This window comes from Aristolochia californica, unplaced genomic scaffold (genome assembly GCF_029961685.1).
Source record: "Aristolochia californica isolate CCGP_79_NKW_82.1479 unplaced genomic scaffold, dmAriCali1.0.hap1 SCAF_4, whole genome shotgun sequence".
NCBI lineage: Eukaryota > Viridiplantae > Streptophyta > Magnoliopsida > Piperales > Aristolochiaceae > Aristolochia > Aristolochia californica.
This window is the reverse complement of record NW_027182103.1, coordinates 17666801-17684505: the sequence shown is the minus strand read 5'-3', so window position 1 is coordinate 17684505 and position 17705 is coordinate 17666801.

Here is a 17705-nt window from a genome sequence, read left to right as displayed (position 1 = left end):
AAAAGCTAACCTAGCGGTCATAGATGTTTGTAAAGTGATTTAGCATGCGTAACGTGCTATATTTTTGTAAGGAATGACTTATGGATTGGGAGTCAACACTCAGTAAAAAATCCCATGCTTCCCTTTTTTTTCGACGATTGAAAAACCTTAAATATAAAAACTACCAAGAGTTTACAATCCGTAAAAATTACAGACACTTTTTGGAATTATCTCTCTATTCATTTGTTCATAGTCCATTTCAGTTTTAGATGTATACATTTTTCTTAAATCAAAACTTGGGTTTTCACTTTCTCTTCATCTCGTACACAAAAAATAGATAAAAGGCAAATAGATCATAATAAAAAGAAAATTTTAGAGTTTATGTGTGGAAAAAATTTAAAGAAATAACAAATTTAAGTAAATAAAATTTATTCACACACTACAAATGAACACATAAGTTTTGTTATCCAAGTTTTGCAAATACCACTAGTTGAACCATAATAGCTTGGAATTGTATAAGAAAGAAATTTTTCTACACATGTTTTAAAAAAGGGATATGCATGCTTGAAATATGTTAAAGACGCAAATGACCTATGGATCCAAATCTTTTCAAGAGACTAAAAAACACTCATTAAATTCTCGAGTGAACGTGTGATGGGATATTTACCTGAGTCAAACAAGCCATTATTTTCCACTTTTTCAAAAAGATGACCCAACGATCATTAACAATTGTAAAGTGATTTATCATGCATAACAGGCTATATTTGTGTAAGGAATGACTAATGGATTGGGAGTCATCACTCAATTAAAAATCCCACGCCTCCCTCTTTTTCCGACGATTACAAAACGAAATATTTAAAAACAAAAAAAGTTTACAATCCCTAAAAATTACAAAATCTTTTTTGAATTATCTCTCTCTATGTGTGTGCATTGTGCATTTTCATATTAGATGTATACCTTTTTCTAAAATCAAAACTTTAGTTTTCACTTTCCCTACATCTCGTAAACTAAAAAGAGATAAAAGCCAAATAGATCATAAAAAAATGAAAATTTTAGAGTTTATGTATGGAAAACATTTAAAGCAATAAAAAATGTAAGTAAAAAAAATTTATTCACACACCACAAATAAACACAAAATTTTTTTTATCCAAGTTTGGGAAATTTCAATAGTTCAACCCCAACAGCTTGGAATTTTATAAGAAAGCGTTTTTCTACACATGTTTTAAAAAATGGATATGCATTCATGAAACATATTAAAGATCCAAATGACCTATGGATCCAAACATTTTAGAGAGAATAACAAACGCTCATTAAATGCTCAAGTGATCGTGCAGTGGGATATTTACCCGAGTCAAACAAGCAATTATTTTGACCATTTACAAAAAGCTGACCTGACGATCATAGATGACTGTAAAGTGATTTATCATGCATAACATGCTATATTTTTGTAAGGAATAACTTATGGATTGGGAGTCATCACTCAGTTAAAAATCCCACGCTTCCCTCTTTTCCCGACGATTGCAAAACCAAATATATAAAAACTAAAAAAGTTTATAATCCATAAAAATTAGAAACACTTTTTGGAATTATATCTCTCTACATTTGTGCATTGTGAATTTCCATTTTAGATGTATACCTTTTTCTTAAATCAAAACTTGTGTTTTCATTTTCCCTACATCTCGTAAACAAAAAAGAGATAAAAGGCAAATAGATCACAACAAAATAAAAAATTTAGAGTTAATGTATGAAAAAAAATTTAAGCAATAACAAATGTTAGTAAAGACAATTTACTCACAGACGAAAAATAAACACAAAAGTTTTGTTATCCAAGTTTGGGAAATTCCATTAATTCAACCCTAATAGCTTGAAACATATTAAAGATTCAAATGACCTATGGATCCAAACCTTTTAGAGAGAATAAAAAACGCTCATTAAATGCTCAAGTGATCGTGCGGTGGGATATTTACACGAGTCAAACAAGCCGTTATTTTGCCCATTTACAAAAAGCTGACCTGACGATCATAGATGATTGTAAAGAGATTTATCATGCGTAACGTGCTATATTTTTGTAAGGAATGACTTATTGATTGGGAATAACACTCTGTTAAAAATCACCAGCCTCCCCCTTTTCCTGATTAATGCAAAACCTAATATATAAACACTAAAAAGAGTTTACAATCCCTAGAAATTACAGACACTTTTTGGAATTATTTCTCTCTTCATTTGGGCATGGTGAATTTTCATAGTAGATGTATACATTTTTCTTAAATCAAAACTAGAGTTTTCACTTTCCCTTCATCTCCTAAACAAAAAGGAGATAAAAGGCAAATAGATCACAACAAAATGGAAATTTTAGTGTTGATGTATGGAAAACATTTAAAGCAATAATAAATGTATGTAAAGAAAATTAATTCACACACCAAAAATGAACACTAAAGTTTTGTTATCCAACTTTGGGAAATTCCACTAGTTCAACCCCATAAGAAAAAGATTTTTCTACACATGTTTTAAAAAAAAAGGATATGCTTGCATGAAACTTATTAAAGAATTAATTGACCTATGGATTCAAACCTTTTAAAGAGAATAACAAACACTCATTAAATTCTCAAGTGAACTTGCTGTGGTAAATTTACCCGAGTCAAACAAGCCATTATTTTGACCATTTACAATAAGATGACCTAACGATCATAGATGATTGTAAAGTGATTTATCATGTGTAATGGGCTATATTTTTGTAAGGAATGACATATGGATTGGGAGTCAACACTCAATTAAAAATCCACCGCCTCCCCCTTTTCCCGACGATTGAAAAACCTAATATATAAAATCTAAAAATAGTCTACAATGCCTAAGAATTATAGACACTTTCTGGAATTATCTCTCGCTACATTTGTGCTTTGTGCATTTCCATTTTAGATGTATACTTTTTTCCTAAATCAAAACTTGCGTTTTCACTTTCCCTTCATCTCATAATCAAAAAAGAGATAAACGGTAAATAGATCACAAAAAAATGAAAATTTTAGAGTTTATGTCTGGAAAAATAAAAATGTAAGTAAAGAAAATTTATTAACACATCTCAAATTAACAGAAAAGTAATGTTATCCAAGTGAGAGAAATTTCACTTATTCAACCTTAATACCTTGGAATTTTATAACAAAAGAGATTTTTCTACACATGTTTTAAAAAATGGATATGCATGCATGAAACATGTTAAAGATGCAAATGACCTATGGATCCAAATCTTTTAAAGAGAATAACAAACGCTCATTAAATTCTCAAGTCAACGTGCGGTGGGATATTTACCCGAGTCAAACAAGCCATTATTTTACCCATTTACAAAAAGCTGACCTAACCATCATAAATGATTGTAAAGTGATTTATCATGCATAACGGGATAAATTTTAGTAAGGAATGACTTATGTTTTGGGAGTCAAATAGATCACAACAAAATGAAAATTTTAGAGTTTATGTATGGAATAATAACAAATGTAAGTAAAGAAAATTGATTCACAAACCAAAAATGAACACAAAATTTTTGTTATCTAAGTTTCGGAAATTCCACTAGTTGAACCCTAACAGCTTGAAATTTTATAAGAAAGAGATTTTTCAACACATGTTTTAGAAAATGGATATGCATGCATGAAACAAGTTAAAGATGCAAATGACCTATGGATCCAAACCTTTTAAAGAGAATAACAAACACCCATTAAATTCTCAAGTGAATGTGCGGTGGGATATTTACCCGAGTCAAACTAGCCAGTATTTTGCCTTTTAAAAAAAGCTAACATAACGACCATAGATGATTGTAAAGTGATTTATCATGTGTAACGGGCTATATTTTTATAACGAATGTGACTTATGGTTTGGGTCGTCAACCCTCAATTAAAAATCCACCACCTCCCCCTTTTCCTGACTATTGCAAAACTTAATATATGAAAACTAAAAGGAGTTTACAATCCCTTAAAATTAGAGACACTTTTTGGAATTATCTCTCTCTACATTTGTGCATCGTGCATTTCCATTTAGGATGCATACTTTTTTCTTAAATCAAAACTTGAGTTTTCACTTTCCCTTCTTCTCGTAAACAAAAAAGAGATAAAAGGCAAATAGATCACAACAAAATGAAAATTTTAGAGTTGATGTATGAAAAAAATTTAAATCTATAACAAATATAAGTAAAGAATATTTATTCTCACACCACAAATGAACACAAAAGTTTTGTTATCCAACTTTGCGAAATTCCACTAGTTCAACCCTAATTGCTTGAAATTTTATAAGAAAGAGATTTTTCTACACATGTTTTAAAAAATGGATATGCATGCTTGAAACTTATTAAATATGTAAATGACTTATGGATCAAAACCTTTTAAAGAGAATAAAAAAGGCTCATTAAATTCTCAAGTGAACGTGCTGTGGGATATTTACTCGAGTCAAACAAGCCATTATTTTGACCATTTACAAAAAGTTGATCTGATGATCACAGATGATTGTAAAGTTATTTATCATGTGATATATTTTCGTAAGGAATGACTTATGGATTGGGAGTCAACACTGAATTAAAAATCCATCGCTTCCCCCTTTTACCGACGATTTCAAAACCTAATATATAAAAACTAAAAAGAGTTTACAATCCCTAAAAATTACAAACACTTTTGGAATTATCTTTCCCTATAATTTTACTTTGTGCATTTCCATTAAAAAATGGATAAGCATATTTGAAACATGTTAAAGATGCAAAAGACGTATGGATCCAAACCTTGTAAAGTGAGTAACAAACGCTTCGTAAATTCTCAAGTGAACGTGCGGTGGGATACTTATCCGAGTCAATCAAGTGATTATTTTTCCCATTTACAAAAAACCAACCTAACCATCATAGATGATTGTAAAGTGATTTATCTTGCGTAACAGGATAAATTTTTGTAGGGAATGACTTATAGATTGGAGTCAACACTCAGTTAAAAATCCCATTGCCTCTCCCTTTCTTGCCAATTGCAAAACCAAATATCTAAAAACTACAAAGAGTTTACAATCCCTAAAAATTACAAAAACTTTATCGAATTATCTCTCTCTACATTACTGCATTGGATATTTCCATTTTAGATGTCTATTTTTTCTTAAATCCAAACTTGACTTTTCACTTTACCTTCATCTCGTAAAAAAAAAGAGATAAAAGGCAAATAGATCACAAAAAAAATGAAAATTTTAGGGTTTATGCATGGAAAATATTTAAAGCAATAACAAATGTAAGTAAGGAAAATTTATTCACACACCACAAATGAACACAAAAGTTTTGTTATCCAAGTTTAGGAAATTCCACTGGTTCAACCGCAATAGCTTGGAATTTTACAAGGAAGAGATTTTTTTTCGCATGTTTTAAACAATGGATATGCATACTTGAATCATGTTAGAGATGAAAATTACCTATGGATCCAAACCTTTGAAAGAGAATAACAAACGCTCATTAAATTCTCTAGTGAACGTGTCATGGGATATTTACCTGAGTCAAACTAGCCATTATTTTGCCCATTTACAAAAAGCTGAGCCAACGATCATAGATGATTGTAAAGTGATTTATCATGTGTAAAAGGCTATATTTTTTTAAGGAATCACTTATCGATATGGAGTCAACACTTAGTTAAAAATCCCCCGCCTCCCCCTTTTCCCGACGATTGCAAAACCTTATATAAAAAAACTAAAAAAAGTTTATAATCCCTATAAATTACAATCTCTTTTGAAATTATTTCTCTCTAAATTTGTGCTTTGTGGATTTCCATTTTAGATGTACACTTTTTTCTTAAATCAAAACTTGGGTTGTCACTTTCCCTTCATTTCATAAACAAAAGAGAGATAAAAGGCAAATAGATCACAAGAAAATGGAAATTTGAGAGTTTACGTATGGAAAAATAACAAATGTAAGAAAAAAAATTTATTCACATAAAAAAAAATGAACACAAAAGTTTTGTTATCTAAGTTTGGGAAATTCCACTAGTTCAACCCTGATAGCTTGGAATTTTATAAAAAGGGATTTTTCTACACATGTTTTAAAAAATGGATATACATGCATGAAACAAGTTAAATATGCAAATGACCTATGGATCCAAACCTTTTGGGATATTTAACCGAGTGAAACAAGCCATTATTTTGACCATTTAAAAAAAGCTGACCTGACTATCATAGATGATTGTAAAGTGAATTATCAGGTGTAATGGTCTATAATTTTATAAGGAATGACTTATGGATTGGAAGTCAACACTCAATTAAAAAACCACCGCCTCCCCCTTTTCCCAACAATTGCAAAACCTAATATTTAAAAACTAAAAAGAATTTACAATCCCTAGAAGTTACAGAAATTTTTTGGAATTATCTCTCTATATATTTGTGCTTCGTGCATTTCAATTTTAGATGTATACTGTTTTCTTAAATCAAAAATTGGGTTTTTTCTTTTCGTTCATCTCATAAACAAAAAAGAGATAAAAGGCAAATAGATCACAACAAAAAGAAAATTTGTGAGTTTATATGTGGAAAAAGAACAAATGTAAGTAAAGAAAATTTATTCACACGCCACAAATGAACAAAAAAGTATTGTTATCCAAGTGTGGAAAATTCCACTTGTTCAACCCTAATACCTTGGAATTTTGTAAGAAAGAGATTTTTTTACACATCTTTTTAAAAATGGATATGCATGTTTCAAACATGTTAAAGATACAAATGACCTATGGATGCAAACCTTTTAAAGTGAATAACAAACGCTCAATAAATTCTGAAGTGAACGTGGTGGGATGGTTACCCGAGTCAATCAAGCGAGTATTTTGCCCATTTACAAAAAGCTGACCTAACCATCATAGATGATTGTAAAGTGATTTATCATGCGTAATGGGAAAATTTTTTTTAAGGAATAACTTATGGATTGGAAGTCAACACTCAGTTAAAAATCCCTACTCCTCCCCTTTTCCCGACGATTGCAAAACCTAATATATAAAAACTAAAAAGAGTTTACACTCGCTAAAAATTACAGACATTTTTTGGAATTATCTCTCTCTACATTTGTGCATTGTGCATTTCCATTTTAGATATATACTTTTTTCTGAATTCCAAACTTGAGTTTTCACTTTCCCTTCATCTCGTAAAACAAAAAGATATAAAAGGCAAATAGATGACATCAAAATTAAAATTTTAGAGTTTATGTATGGAAAATATAGCAATAACAAATGTAATTAAATAAAATTTATTCACACACCACAAATGAACACTAAATTTTTATTATCCAAGTTTGGGAAATTCAACTAGTTCAACCGTAATAGCTTGGAATTTTATAAGAAAGAGATTTGTCTACACAGGTTTTAAAAAATGCATATGCATGCTTGAATCATGTTAAAGATGCAAATTACCTATGGATCCAAACCTATCAAAGAGAATAACAAATGCTCATTAAATACTCAAGTAAACGTGTGGTGGAATATTTACCCCAGTCAAACAAGCCATAATTTTGCCCATTTAAAAAAAGCTGACCTAATGATCATAGATGATTGTAAAGTGATTTATCATGTGTAGCGGGCTATATTTTTGTAAGGAATGACTTATGGATTGGGAGTCAACACTTAGTAAAAAATCCCCCGCCTCCCCCTTTTCCCGACAATTGCAAAGCCAAATATAAAAAAACTAAAAAGAGTTTACAATCCCTAGAAATGACAAAAACTTTTTTGAATTATCTCTCTCTACATTTGTGCTTTGCGCATTTCCATTTTAGATGTATACTTTTTTCTTAAATAATAACATGGGTTTTCACTTTCCATTTTTCTCATAAACAAACTAGAGATAAAAGGCAAATAGATCACAACAAAATAAAAATTTGAGAGTTTATGTCTTGAAAAATAAAAAATGTAAGTGAAGAAAAATTATTCACATACCACAAATGAACACAAAATTTTTGTTATCTATGTTTGGGAAATTCCACTAGTTCAACATTAACAGCTTGGAATTTTAAGAAAGTGATTTTTCTACACATGTTTTAAAAAATGGATATGCATGCATGAAACAAGTTAAAGATGAAAATAACCTATGGATCCAAACCTTTTGAAGAGAAAAACAAACACTCATTAAATTCTCAAGTCAACGTGCGGTGGGATATTTACCCGAGTCAAACAAGCCATTATTTTGACCATTTACTAAAAGCTGACCTGTCGAAAATAGATGATTGTAAAGTGCTTTATCATGTAATGGGCAATATTTTTTTGTACGGAATGACTTATGGATTGTGAGACCACACTCGATTAAAAATCCAGCGATTCCCCCTTTTCCCAATGATTGAAAAACCAAATATATAAAAACTAAAAAGAGTTTACAATCTCTAAAAATTACAGACACTTTTTGGAATTATCTCTCTCTATATTTGTGCTTTGTGCATTTCCTATTTAGATGGATACTTTTTTCTTAAATCAAAAGTTGGGTTTTCACTTTCCTTTTATCGCATAAACAAAAAAGAGATAAAAGGCTAATAGATCACAACAAAATGAAAATTTTAGAGTTTATGTATGGAAAAATAACTAATGTAAGTAAAGATAATTTATTAATACAACACAAATGAAAAGAAAAGTATTATTATCCAAGTGTGGGAAATTCCACTTGTTCAACCCTAATACCTTGGAATTTTATAAGAAAGAGATTTTTCTACACATGTTTTAAAAAATGGATATGCATGTTTGAAACATGTTAAAGATGCAAATGACCTATGGATCCAAACCTTTTAAATTGAATAACAAACGCTCAGTAAATTCTCAAGTGAACGTGCGGTGGGATACTTACATGAGTCAATCAAGCGATTATTTTTCCCATTTACGAAAAGCTGACCTAACCATCATAGATGATTGTAAAGTGATTTATCATGCGTAACGGGCTAAAGTTTTTAAAGGAATGACTAATGGATTGGGTGTCAACACTATGTTAAAAATCCCTTGCCTCCCCCTTTTCCAGATGATTGCAAAACCTAATATATAAAAACTAAAAAGAGTTTACAATCCCTAAAAAATAAAGACACTTTTATGAATTATCTCTCTCTACATTTGTCCATTGTGCGTTTCCATTTTAGATGTATACATTTTTCTTAAATCAAACCTGAGTTTTCTCGTACAAAAAAGAGATAAAAGGCAAATTGATCACAACAAAATGAAAATTTTAGAGTTTATGTATGGAAAATATTTAAAGCAATAAAAAATTTAACTAAATAAAATTTATTCACACACTACAAATGAACACCAAATTTTTGTTATCCAAGTTTGGGAAAATCTACTAGTTCAACCGTAATAGCTTGGAGTTTTATACGAAAGAAATTTTTTTACACATGTTTTAAACAATGGATATGCATGCTTGAATCATGTTAGAGATGCAAATTACCTATGGATCCAAAGCTTTCAAAGAGAATAACAAACGCTCATTAAATTCTCAAGTGAACGTGTAGTGGGTTATTTACCTGAGTCAAACAAACCATTATTTTGCCCTTTTAGAAAAAGCTGACCTAATGATCATAGATGATTGTAAAGTGATTTATCATGTGTAACGGGCTAGATTTTTGTAAATAATGACTTATGGATTGGGTGTCAACACTTAGTTAAAAATCTCCCGCCTCCCCCTTTTCCCGAAAATTGCAAAACCTAATATAAAAAAACTAAAAAGAGTTTACAATATCTATACATTACAAAAAAATTTTGGAATTAACTTCCCCTTCATCTCATAATAAAAAAAGGGATAAAAGACAAATAGATCACAAAAAAATGAAAATTTTAGAGTTTAAGTATGGAAAGAGAACAAATGTAAGTAAAGAAAATTAATTCACATACCACTAATGAACAAGAAAGTTTTGTTATCTAAGTTTGGGAAATTCCACTAGTTCAACCCTAATAGCTTGGAATTTTATAAGAAATTAATTTTCGACACATGTTTTAAAAAATGGATTTGCAAGCATGAAAGAAGATAAAGAGGCAAATGACCTATGGATCCAAACCTTTAAAAGAGAATAACAAACGCTCATTAAATTCTCAAGTGAACGTGAAGTGGGATATTTACCCGAGTCAAACAAGCCATTGTTTTGCCACTTACCAAAAGCTGACCTAACGATCATAGATGATTGTAAAGTGATTTATCATGCGTAACGGGCTGCATATTTGTAAGGAATGTTACTTATGGATTGGGAGTCAACACTCAGTTAAAAATCCATCGCCTCCCCCTTATCTTGACAATTGCAAAACCTAATATATAAAAACTAGGAGGAGTTTACAATCCCATTAAATTAGAAACATTTTTTGGTATTATCTCTCTTTACATTTGTGCATCGTGCATTTTCATTTTAGATGTATACTTTTTTCTTAAATCAAAACTAGAGCTTTCACTTTCCCTTCATCTCGTAAAAAATAAAGAGATAAAAGGCAAATAGATCACAACAAAATGAAACTTTTAGAGTTGATGTATGGAAAAATAAGAAATGTAAAGTAGTGAAAATTTATTAACACACCACAAATGAACAGAAAAGTATTGTTATCCAAGTGTCGGAAATTCCACTAGTTCAACCCTAATACCATTGAATTTTATATCAAAGAGATTTTTCTACACGTTTTACAAAATGGATATGCATGATTGAAACATGTTAAAGATGCAAATGAACTATGGATCCAAATCTTTTTAAGAGAATAAGAAACTCTCATTAAACTCTCAAGTGAACGTGCGGTGGGATATTTACTAGAGTCATTCAAGCGATTATTTTGCCTATTTACAAAAGGCGTCTGACCTAACCATCATAGAAGATTGTAAAGTGATTTATCATTCGTAACGGGCTAAAGTTTTGTAAGGAATGACATATGGATTGGGAGTCAACACTCAGTTAAAAATCCCTTGCCTCCCCCTTTTTCCCGACGATTGCAAAACCTAATATATAAAAAGTAAAAAGAGTTTACAATCCCTAAAAATTACAGACACTTTTTGAAATTATCTCTCTCTACATTTGTGCATTGTACACTTCCATTTTAGATGAATACTTTTTTCTTAAATCCAAACTTGAGTTTTCACTTAACCTTCATACCGTAAACAAAAAAGAGATAAAAGGCAAATATATCACAAAAAAATGAAAATTTAATAGTTTTTCTATGGAAAATATTTAAAGCAATAACAAATGTAAGTAAATAAAATTTATTCACACACCACAAATGAACACAAAAGTTTTTTTATCCAAGTTTGTGAAATTCCATTAGTTCAACCCTAAAGGCTTGGAATTTTATAAGAAAGTGATTTTTCTACACATGTTTTAAACAGTGGATATGCATGCTTGAATCATGTTGAAGATGAAAATTACCTATGGATCAGAACATTTTGAAGAGAATAACAAAAGCCCATTAAATTCTCAAGTAAACGTGTGGTGGGATATTTACCCAAGTCAAACAAGCCATTATTTTTCCCAATTACAAAAAGCAGACCTAACGATCGTAGATGATTGTAAAGTGATTTATCAGGTGTAACGGGATACATTTTTGTAAGGAATGACTTATGGATTGGGAGTCAACACTCAGTTAAAAATCCCCCGTCTCCCCCTTTTCCCGCCGATTGCAAATCATAATATATAAAATCTAAAAAGAGATTACAATGCCTATGAATTACAGACACTTTTTGGAATTATCTCTCTCTACATATGTGCATTGTGTATTTTTCATTATAGATGTATACTTTTTTCTTAAATCAAAACTCGAGCTTTCACTTTCCCTTCATCTCGTAAACAAAAAAGAGATAAAAGGTAAATAGATCACAACAAAAATAAAATTTAAGAGTTTGTGTATTGAAAAATAACAAATGCAAATAAATACAATTTATTCACATACCACAAATGACCACAAAAGTTTTGTTATCTATGTTTGGGAAATTCCATTAGTTCAACCCTAATTGCTTGGATTTTATAAGAAAGAGATTTTTCTACACATGTTTTAAAAAATGGATATGCAGCCACGAAACAAGTTAAAGACACAAATGACCTATGGATCCAAACCTTTTGAAGAGAATAACAAACACTCATTAAATTCTCAAGTGAATGTGCGGTGGAATATTTACTCGAGTCAAACAAACCATTATTTTTCCATTTACAAAAAGTTGACCTAACGATCATAGATTATTTTAAAGTGATTTATCATGTGTTACGGGCTATATTTTCGTAAGGAATGTGACAAATGGATTGCGAGTCAACACTCAGTTAAAAATCCACCACCTCCCCCTTTTCCTCATAATTGCAAAACCAAATATTTAAAAACAAAAACGAGTTTACAATCCATTAAAATTAGAGAAACTTTTTTGAATTATCTCTCTCTACATTTGAGCATCGTGCATTTACATTTTAGATGTATACTTTTTTCTTAAATCAAAACTTTAGTTTTCACTTTCCCTTCATCTCATAAACAAAAAAGAGATAAAAGGCAAATAGATCACAACAAAATGAAACTTTTAGAGTTTATATATGAAAAAAATTTAAAGCTATAACAAATATATGTAAAGAAAATTTATTCACACACCACAAATGAACACAAAAGTTTTGTTTTCCAAGTTTTGAAAATTCCACTAGTTCAACCCTAATAGCTTGGAATTTTATAATAAAGAGATTTTTCTATACATGTTTTAAAAAATGGATATGCTTGCTTGAAACATGTAAAGATGCAAATGACCGATGGATCTAAACCTTTTAAAGAGAATAACAAACGCTCATTAAATTCTCAAGTGAACGTGCGGTGGGAGATTTACCCGAGTCAAACAAGCATTAATTTGCCCATTAACAAAAATCTTACCTAAAAATCATAGATGATTGTAAAGTGATTTATCAAGTGTAACGAGCTATATTTTTATAAGGAATGATTTATGGATTGGGAGTCAACACTCAGTTAAAAATCCTCCGCCTCCTATTTTTCCTGACGAATGCAAAACCTTATATATAAAAACTAAAAAGAGTTTACAATCCTTAAAAATTATAGACACCTTTTGGAATTATCTCTTTTTACAGTTGTGCATTGTGCATTTCTATTTTAGATATATAGTTTTTTCTTCAAACAAAACTTTGAGTTTTCACTATCCCTTCATCTCGTAAACCAAAAAGAGATAAAAGGCATATAGATCACAACAAAATGAAAATTTTAGAGTTAATGTATGGAAAAAATTTAGAGCAACAACAAAAGTAAGTAACGAAAATTTATTCACACACGACAAATGAACACAAAAGTATTGTTATCCAACTTTGGGAAATTCCACTAGTTCAAGCCTAATAGCTTGGAATTTTATAAGAAAGTGATTTTTTTACACATGTTTAAAAAAATGGATATGCATGCTTGAAACATATTAAAGATGTAAATGACCTATGGATCCAAACCTTTTAAAGAGAATAACAAACCCTCGTTAAATTATTAAGTGAATGTGTTGCGGGATATTTACCCGAGTCAAACAAGCCATTATTTTGACCATTTACAAAAAGCTGACCTGACGATCATAGGTGATTGTAAAGTGATTTATCATGTGTAATGGGCTATATTTGTTTAAGGAATGGCTTATGGATTTGGAGTCAACACTCAGTTAAAAATCCCTCGCCTCCCCCTTTTCCTGACGATTGCAAAACCTAATATATAAAAACTAAAATGTGTCTACAATCCCTAAAAATTATAGACACTTTCTGGAATTATCTCTCTTTATATTTGTGCTTTGTACATTTCCATTTTATATGTATACTTTTTTCTTAAATCAAACTTGGGTTTTCACTTTCCCTACTTCTCATAAAGAAAAAATAGATATAAGGTAAATAGATCACAAAAAAATAAAAATTGTAGAGTTTATGCATGGAAAAATAACAAATGTAAGTAAATAAAATTTATTAACACACGACAAATAAACAAAAAAGTATTATTATCCAAGTGTGGGAAATTCCACTTGTTCAACCCTAATACCATGGAATTTTATAAGAAAGCAGTTTTTCTACACATGTTTTAAAAAATGGATATGCATGCTTGAAACATGTTAAAGATGCAAATGACCTATGGATCCAAACCTTTTAAATGGAATAACAAACGCTCATTAAATTCTCAAGTGAACGTGCGATGGGATATTTACCTGAGTCAAACAAGCCAATATTTTGGCCATTTACAAAAAGCTTACCTAACCATCAAAGATGATTTTAAAGTGATTTATCAAGAGTGAACACTCAGTTAAACATCCATCGCCTTCCCGTTTTCCCGACGATTGCAAAACCTAATAAATAAAAACTACAAAGAGTTTACAGTCCCTAAAAATTACAGGCACTTTTTGGAATTATCTCTCCCTACATTTGTGCATTGTGCATTTCCATTTTAGACGTATAATTTTTTCTTAAATCAAAACTCTAGTTTTCACTTTCCCTTCTTCTTGTAAACAAAAAAGAGATAAAAGGCAAATAGATCACAACAAAATGAAACATTTAGAGTTTACATACGGAAATTTTTTAAAGGAATAAAAAATGTAAGTAAAGAAATATTATTCACACACCACAAATGATCACAAAAGTTTTGGTTTCTATGTTTTGGAAATTCCACTAGTCCAAACCTAATATCTTGGAATTTTATAAGAAAGATATTTTTGTACACATGTTTTAAAATATGGATATGCATTATTGAAACATGTTAAAGATGCAAATGACCAATGGATCCAAACCTTTTAAAGAGAATAACTAACACTAATTAAATTCTCAAGTGAACGTGCAGTGCGATATTTACCCGAGTCAAACAAGCCTTTATTTTTCCCATTAACAAAAACCTGGCCTAACAATCATACATGCTTTTAAAGTGATTATCAAGTGTAACGGGCTATATTTTTCTAAGGAAGGAGTTATGGATTGGGAGTCAACACTCTGTTAAAAATCCCCCGCCTCCCTCTTTTCCCGACGATTCTTCAAACTAATATATAAAAACTAAAAAAGGGTTTACAATCCATAAAAATTACAGACACTTTTTGGAATTATCTCTAAACATTTGTGCATTGTGCATTTCCATTTTAGATGTATACTTTTCTCTTAAAGCAAAATTTGAGTTTTCACTTTCCCTTCATCTCGTAAACAAAAATGAGATAAAAGGAAAGTAGATCACAACAAATTGAAAATTTTAGAGTTTATGTATGGAAAAAATTTAATGCAATAACAAAAGTAAGTAAATAAAATTTATTCACACACAACAAAATGAATGCAAAAGTTTTGCTATAAAACTTTGGGAAATTCCACTATTTCAACCCTAATAGCTTGGAAGTTTATAAGAAAGAGATTTTTCTACACATATTTTAAAAAGTGGATATGCATGCTTGAAACATGTTAAAGATGCAAATGAACTATGGATCCAAACCTTTAAAAGTGAATAATGAATGCTGATTAAATTATCAACTGAGCGTGCAGTGAGATATTTACACGAGTCAAACAAGCAATTATTTTGCCCATTTACAAAAACCTGACCTAACGATCATAGATGATTGTAAAGTGATTTATCATGTGTAATGATCTAAACTTTTGTAAGGAATGACTTATGGTTAGGGAGTCAGCACTCAATTAAAAATCCCCCGCCTCCCCCTTTTCCCGACGATTGCAAAACCTAATATATAAAAACTAAAAAGAGTTTACAATCCCTAAAAGTTATGGACATTTTTTGGAAGTATCTCTCTCAACATTTGTGCATTGTGCATTTCCATTTTGATGTATACTTTTTTCTTAAATCCAAATTTAAGTTTTCACTTTCCCTTCATCTCGTAAACAAAAAAGAGATAAAAGGCAAATAGATCACAAAAAAATGAAATTTTTAGAGTTTATGTATGGAAAAAATTTAAATCAATAACAAATGTAAGTAAAGAAAATTTATTCACACACCACAATGAACATGAAAGTTTTGTTATCCATGTTTCGGAAATTCCACGAGTTTAACCCTAATTGCTTGGAATTTTATAACATAGATATTTTTCTACACATGTTTTAAACAATGGATATGCATGCTTGAATCATGTTAAAGATGAAAATTTCCTATGGATCCAAACATTTTAAAGAGAAAAAAAATGAGCATTCAATTTTCAAGTGAACGTGTGGTGGGATATTTACCCGAGTCAAACAATCCATTATTTTGCCCATTTAAAAAAAGTTTACCTAACGATCATAGATGATTGTAAAGTGATTTATCATGCATAACGGGCTATATTTTGTAAGGAATGACTTATGGATTGGGAGTCAACACTCTGTTAAAAATCCCCCGCATGCCCCACTTCCCGACGATTGGAAAACCTATTATATAAAAATTAAAAAGAGTTTACTATCCCTAAAAATTATAAAACTTTTTTGTATTATCTCTCTCTACATTTGTGCATTGTGCATTTCCTTTTTAGATGTACACTTTTTTCTTAAAACAAAATTTGGGTTTTCACTTTCCCTTCATCTCATAAACAAAAAAGAGATAAAAGGCAAATTGATCACAACAATGTAAAAATTTTAGAGTTTTATGTATGGAACAAAAACAAAAGTAAGTAATGAAAATTTATTAACACTCCACAAATGAATACAAAAGTTTTTTTTATCCAAGTTTTGGAAATTCCACTAGTTCAACCCTAATAGCTTGGATTTTTATATGAAAGAGATTTTTCTACACATGTTTTAAAAAATGGATATGCATGCTTGAAACATGTTAAAGATGAAAATTACCTATGGATCCAAACCTTTTAAAGACAATAACAAACGCTCATTAAATTCTCAAGTGAACGTGCGGTGGGATACTTACCCGAGTCAAACAAGCCATTATTTTGCCCATTTACAAAAAGTTGACCTAACGATCATGGATGTTTCTAAAGTGATTTATCATGCGTAACGGGCTCTATTTTTTTAAGGAATGACTTATGTATTGGGAGTCAACACTCCATTAAAAATCCCTCGCCTCCCCCTATTCCCAACAATTGCAAAACCTAATATATAAAAATTAAAAAGAGTTTACAATCCCTAAAAAGTACAGACACTATTTGGAATTATCTCTCTCTACATTTGAGCATTGTGCATTTCAATTTTAGATGTATACTTTTTTCTTAAATCAAAACTTGGTTTTCACTTTCCCTTCCTCTCATAAACAAAAAAAGAGATTAAAGGAAAATAGATCACAACAAAATGAAAAATTTAGAGTTTATGTATGGACACATAACAAATATAAGTAAAGAAAATTTATTACCACACAACAAATGAACACAAAAATTTTGTCATCTAAGTTTGGGAAATTTCACATGTTCAACCCTAATACCTTGGAATTTTATAAGAAAGATAATTTTCTACACATATTTTAAAAAATGGATATGCATTCTTGAATCATGTTAAAGATGCAAATGACCTATGGATCCAAACCTTTTAAAGAGAATAACAAATGCACATTAAATTGTCAAGTGAACGTGTGGTGGGATATTTACCCGAGTCAAACAAGCCATTATTTTGTCCATTTATAAAAAGTTGACCAAAAAATCTTAGATGATTGTAAAGTGATTTATCATGCGTAATGGGCTATATTTTTGTAAGGATTGACTTATGGATTAGGAGTCAAAACTCAGTTAAAAATCTCCCGCCTCCCCCTTTTCCCGACGATTGCAAAATCTAATATATAAAACCTTTAAAGAGTTTACAATCCCTAAAAATTACATACACTTTTTGGAATTATCGCTCTCTAAATTTTTGCATTGTGCATTTC